The sequence below is a fragment of the Coenobita brevimanus genome, chromosome 47 (assembly GCF_032717465.1).
Source record: "Coenobita brevimanus isolate Jiangsu-jjx chromosome 47, ASM3271746v2, whole genome shotgun sequence".
Classification (NCBI taxonomy): Eukaryota; Metazoa; Arthropoda; class Malacostraca; order Decapoda; family Coenobitidae; genus Coenobita; species Coenobita brevimanus.
The window spans coordinates 21,426,514-21,432,513 of record NC_137000.1 but is presented as its reverse complement, the minus strand read 5'-3'; positions in this window follow the sequence as shown (position 1 = coordinate 21,432,513).

Genomic DNA, 6,000 nt, shown 5'->3' with positions numbered 1-6,000 from the left:
AAAGTGGCTGGTGCATTTTTCATACCATATGGCATTACAGAACATGCAAAAGTCTTTCCTAGTGTTACAAAACATGAGATCTCCCTAGAGCATTCAGTCATAGGTACTTGCCAGTATCCATTTAACAAATCAAACTTACTTATGTACCTAGCCTTTCCGATCTTGTCTATGCAACCTTCCACGCGAGGGAGAGGGTAAGTGTCTGTTTTGGTTATCTGATTAACACGTCTGTAGTCGATGCAAAGCCGCTGTGACCCACCTGGCTTAGGGACTAGAGTGACAGGAGAACTCCACTCGCTCTGACAGGGCTCAATCATCTTGTGGTCCAACAGGTAGCCAAGCTCCTTCTTGATGAGAGGAACTTTCACTGGGTTCACACGGTAAGGAGGCAGTTTAATTGGCTTTGCGTCTCCAACATCGACATCATGCATCAACACAGTGGTTCTTCCTGGAGTGGCACAGAACACTTCCGGGTACTCCTGCAGTAAAGTCGAAAACTCCTGCCTTTCCTCGGGAGCTAGATGAGAAGGCTTAGTCTGGATATCATTCATGATATCAGGATTCTTCCCCAAACTATCACTCAGGCTCATGCTGCATGGGAGAACTTCACTTGCAGACTCGGGTGGAACAGGGTCAGTGCAGACTGGATTATTTTCGTCCACCCTGTGATATAACTTTAGCATGTTGATGTGACAAAGTTGCTTGTTCTCTCTACGATCTCGTGTGGCGATGACATAGTTGACATCATTGAGTTTCTTCTCCACGAAATAAGGACCACTAAACTTGGCTGGAAGAGGTTGCCCATGCACTGGTAGCAGAATCAAAACCTGATCTCCTGGCTGAAAGTGGCGTAACCTGGACTTCTTATCATACCAAGTTTTCATCTTCTCCTGAGCAGCTCCTAAATTCTCTCTCGCCAGCTGTAAAGCAGTGGACAGCCGTTCTTTGAACTTCATCACATACACCAGCAGGTTGACGTCATCTTCCTCCGACAGCCAGCATTCCTTGAGTAGCTTAAGGGGTCCTCTTACTTCATGGCCAAACAGTAGTTCAAAAGGGTGAGAAGCCCAGTGATTCATTTGGAGATTCTCTTGCGGCAAATACAACGATCGGAAGATCTTTATCCCAGTCTTTCTGATGTTCCAAACAGTATTTCTTGAGCATCGATTTGAGTGTTTGATAATATCTCTCCAACGCTCCTTGGGTCTGGGGATGGTAAGCTGAAGACGTGATCTGGGTGATGCCCAACTCTTTCAGAGACTGCTTGAAAACATTTGTCATGAAATTACTTCCCCGGTCTGACTGTACCTCCTTGGGCAGACCAAACTTGGTGAAGAACCCTAGCATTTCCTTAACCACGTTCTTTCCGAGATATTTCTATGTGGAATGGCTTCAGGATAACGAGTAGCAATATCAATCATGGTCAACACATAAGAAAATCCTGAAGAAGTCTTAGGAAGAGGGCCCACAATATCCACCAACACACGGGTGAATGGCGCCTCAAAACGAGGAATGGGAACTAGTGGTGCAACCTTTTCGGTCTGATTACACTTCCTCACAACTTGACAGGTGTGACAAGACTTACAATACCAGGAAACATCTCTGAAGATACCTGGCCAGCAGAAGTGTTTCAAAATGCGCGCCAGTCTTCCTCACTCCAAGGTGTCCTGCCAAACTGGAATCATGAGCCACTCTAATGATATCCTGCCTACAAACAAGAGGGATGACAACTTGATGTACAACCTCCCATTCACAGTCGGCTGATGCTGTTGGGGGTCTCCACTTCCTCATAAGTACTCCTGACTTTATATAATAACAAGTAGAAGCACCAGTTGACTCTTCCTCACTGCAGGCAGAGTTAGCAAGACCTTTCAACTCAGGGTCAGCAACCTGCAACTCAACCAACTCTTGATGAGACAAATTATCAACACTACGGGGTACTGCCTCATCTGGTGAGTGGTCCAAATTAGCAAGAAAAGTGTCAGCTAGGATAACATCATCATCATTATCCTCTAAATCACCAGTAACTATAGACTTAGCCCTAGTGACAGCACACGCAGAGAACACCTCAGGGATATCACAATCCTGGGTCGCAGTCACTGGTTCACTAGACAACTGAGGAGCTGGACACACTTGACTTCCACCAATATCATTTCCAAGTAAGAAAGTTACACCTGACATTGGGAGTGTCTCAACCAATCCAACCATATCGGATCCATTAACAAAACCAGACTCTAAATTCACTCTGCACTCACTCTGCACAGAGGGACAGAGAAGTAATTATTCCCTACACCTTGTAAGATTACAGTTTCATCAGAGGAATTAACATTAGAGCCTAGAACACTGGTCAGCATAAGGGATTGGCAAGCACCTGTATCACAATATATTTAAACTGATTTCCTGTCATTACTGTCCAGAGGACTGACAAAACCATCAGAGAGGAAATCAGCACATGAACTCTTGAGAGTGTCACCCACGTTACTGCTCAAAAGACGAGCTTCATCATGAGAATTTAATTTACCCTTCAAAGCAGGTTCAGTTAACTCGGTTAAAGAATTCTGGGAACTCTCAAGGGTGGACACTAGACCAATTGACTGAATATTTAAAGACTCCTTTTTGTTCACATCATGCTGTCTCCTGAAACATTTCTCCGTAGTATGACCAAGCTTACTACAATAAGTACATTTACTTTTCTGAAATCTAGAAGTGAAGCTGGTATTTACTTCCTGAGAAACATCATCTTTATTCTCTTTCCTGTTACCTGTACTCTGAGTAGAGGCAACGTACTTACTCTCAGCTTTCCTTTTTTCTTTAGAATATCTCTTGTGAGTGAGAACATATTCATCAGCTAAAACTGCAGCATCAGACAAATAATCTATTTTGTCATTAAGACATAGGCTTAAATCTCCATTAATACACCTTTTGAAGTCCTCCAGCAAAATCATCTGCTTAAATTTATCAAAATCAGAATTTACATTCTTAGAATTTAACCATTGCTCTAACAAATCTTCTTTGATTTTTGCATACTCAACATGGGATTGCTTATCTTGCTTATAAGTTGTCCTAAATTTTACTCTATAGGCTTCAGGAACAAGCTCATAGGCCTTAAGAATCAAGCTCTTAACTACATCATTGATCCTGAGGCAAAGATCCATAAGTTACTTAAGCTTTACCGGTGAGAACAGTCTGAAGGTGTACTGGCCAACACTCTCTCAAACAACCGAAAATACTTTGTTAAATCAGATTCATTAAAAGGAGGGACAAGTTTAACATTTTTAGCCACATCAAAATCATCAGAGCTAGATGATCCAGTTCCACCTTGTTTCATGCGATACTCATGGTCTGCCTGAATCCTAGCAAGTTCAATTTGTGCCTCCTGAATACGAGCCTGAGACTCAGCCTGTGCCTGTGCCTCCTGAATACGAGCCTGAGACTCAGCCAGTGCCTGTGCCTCCTGAATACGAGCCTGAGACTCAGCCTGTGCCTGTGCCTCCTGAATACGAGCCTGAGACTCAGCCTGTGCCTGTGCCTCCTGAATACGAGCCTGAGACTCAGCCTGTGCCTGTGCCTCCTGAATACGAGCCTGAGACTCAGCCTGTGCTTGTGCCTCCTGAATACGAGCCTGAGACTCAGCCTACTTAGCATTTGCCTGAAACTCAGCCTCCTTAGAACGAGCTCCCTGCAGGTCTAGCTGTAACTTTGCTATTTCAATCTGCGTTTGCTCATCTGGAGGAGTTACATCAAACAAGCTTTTATTAATTATGCTAACAATTTGATCTTTAGAATGATGAGAGTGAACAGCAATTCCCTATTGTTGAGCAACAAGCTTAAGTTCATTCTTTGTTCTGTTTTCTACATCACACACTGTTTGCACATTTGACAAAAAATCTTTGGCTTTATCAAGAGTAGTAATAGTAGACATCATGAATAAATCACAGTCACAAAATATCAAGCAATATTCTTATGATGATATCCTGAATATCCTGATAAGAGGTCGCGAAAATTATGTTACGGAACAGAGAGAGATAATGAACACTTCAAGTGAGAATACTAAAATCACTACTGTCCCGCAAAGTTCCAGGTTCAAAGCAAAAGAGTTAGGTAAAATTACAAGTTAAAGTTTAATGCTCAAACTAACAACTAAACATTCAGGACTCATAAGGATAATGTAATGGCAAAAACAGGCTAAATATTATGGTTAACTGCAATAGCCTCTATGAACACGAAATTAGCAAGAGTAAATTTATCTAAGTCAGCCTTGATAAAATGAGAAAACCGGACAATGCTCAGTTAATGCAAGATATATTATTACAGATACAAAATATTATTAATAATGGCTGACATCAAAACTCCACATGAATCACAAAAACCTCAACAGGCCTACGAAATAACGCCCTATGTTATACAGCACAAGAAAAAATGGAATAACACTTATACTCAAATTATATAGCAGCCAGATGATTGGAGACTTCCTGAGCACTCACAAAGATAATACACTATACAGGGGAGGACAGAGATGTGAACAAAATGAGGAGTAGATCTAAGTGGCAATAATGCAGAGACAGCTCATTATATAGGGGCCGGCAGAGCTTGATACAACTTGTAAGAAGGACGTGCAAATGAAGCCATAGGGGACAAAGAGTTGACAATCCTGCTCTGAACAACAGAAAGAAGGACTTACTCTACTATAAGGGGGAGAAGGGGTGAGTGAGGTAGAACACGCAAGCCTGGTCACTATGGAAGCCACGAAGCGAATCGTGATCAAACATGCAGCATACTGTACGTTAGAATTATACAAAGGATGATGAAATCATAGGCTATGTAACAATATATATATATATATATATATATATATATATATATATATATATATATATATATATATATATATATATATATCAACCATAACTAGTCCACTGCTGAACAAAGCCCTCCCCCAACCTTTTCCACGAATTCCTTGACTGAACCAATCTTTGCCCTGCCCACCTCCATTTCTGTTCTTTTATAACTTCTATTAATATCATTGGCTTTAGTTTGCTCTCTCACCCAGGTTGATCTTTTCCTGTCTCTTAAAGATATTCCCAACATTGCCCTTTCCATTGCTTTCTGAGAACGGATTAATTTATTTTCCACTAATTTTGTATGTTTCCAGGTCTCACAACCATACGTCATAGCTGGAATTATGCATTCGTTATATAATTTTCGTTTCATACAAATTGGCAAGCTACTTTTCATAATGTCTCTATGTTTACCGAAAGCTTTCCATCCAATTGTAATGCGTCTTTTTATTTCGCTGTCGTGATCTTTCGTTAATTTTAGTATTTGTCCCAAGTAGTTGTACTCCTCAACTTCTTCAAGAATTTCATCGCTTATTCTGATGACGCTCTTTGGTGTTTGTGGATTTAACATAAGTTTTACTCCAGTTCATCTTCAGTCCTACTTTTAGACTTTCTCTGTTCAGGTCATTTAACATTTCTTGCAATGCCTCCGCTGTTTCTGAGATTAGGACAATGTCATCTGCAAATCTTAAATAGTTTAGTTTTTCTCCATCTATGTTCACTCCTTTGTTTTCCCAGTCTAGCTTTCTGAAAATACTTCCTAGGCATGCAGTAAATACTACTGGTGAAACTGTATCTCCCTGGCGCACGCCCATCTCAGTCTTAATTTTTTCCGAGCCCTTATGTAAGTTAATTGTAGCAGTTCCCTCATTATATATGTTTTCGAGCAGTTCTATAGTGTTCTCATTCATTCCTTGTTCTCGCAGTGAATTTATAATAGCTATGTGCTCCACTGAATCAAAAGCCTTTTCGTAACCAACAGCACCTAAGCACAGTAGTTTATTATATTCTGTAGTTTTCTCAATTAGCTGATTCATTGTGCGAAGATGATCAGTGGTCGAATACCCTCTTCGGAATCCTGCTTGTTCACGAGGTTGGTTTTCCTCCAATATTGTTGTTATTCTGTTCGTAAGGACTTTAGTGAAGAGTTTATAAATGACTG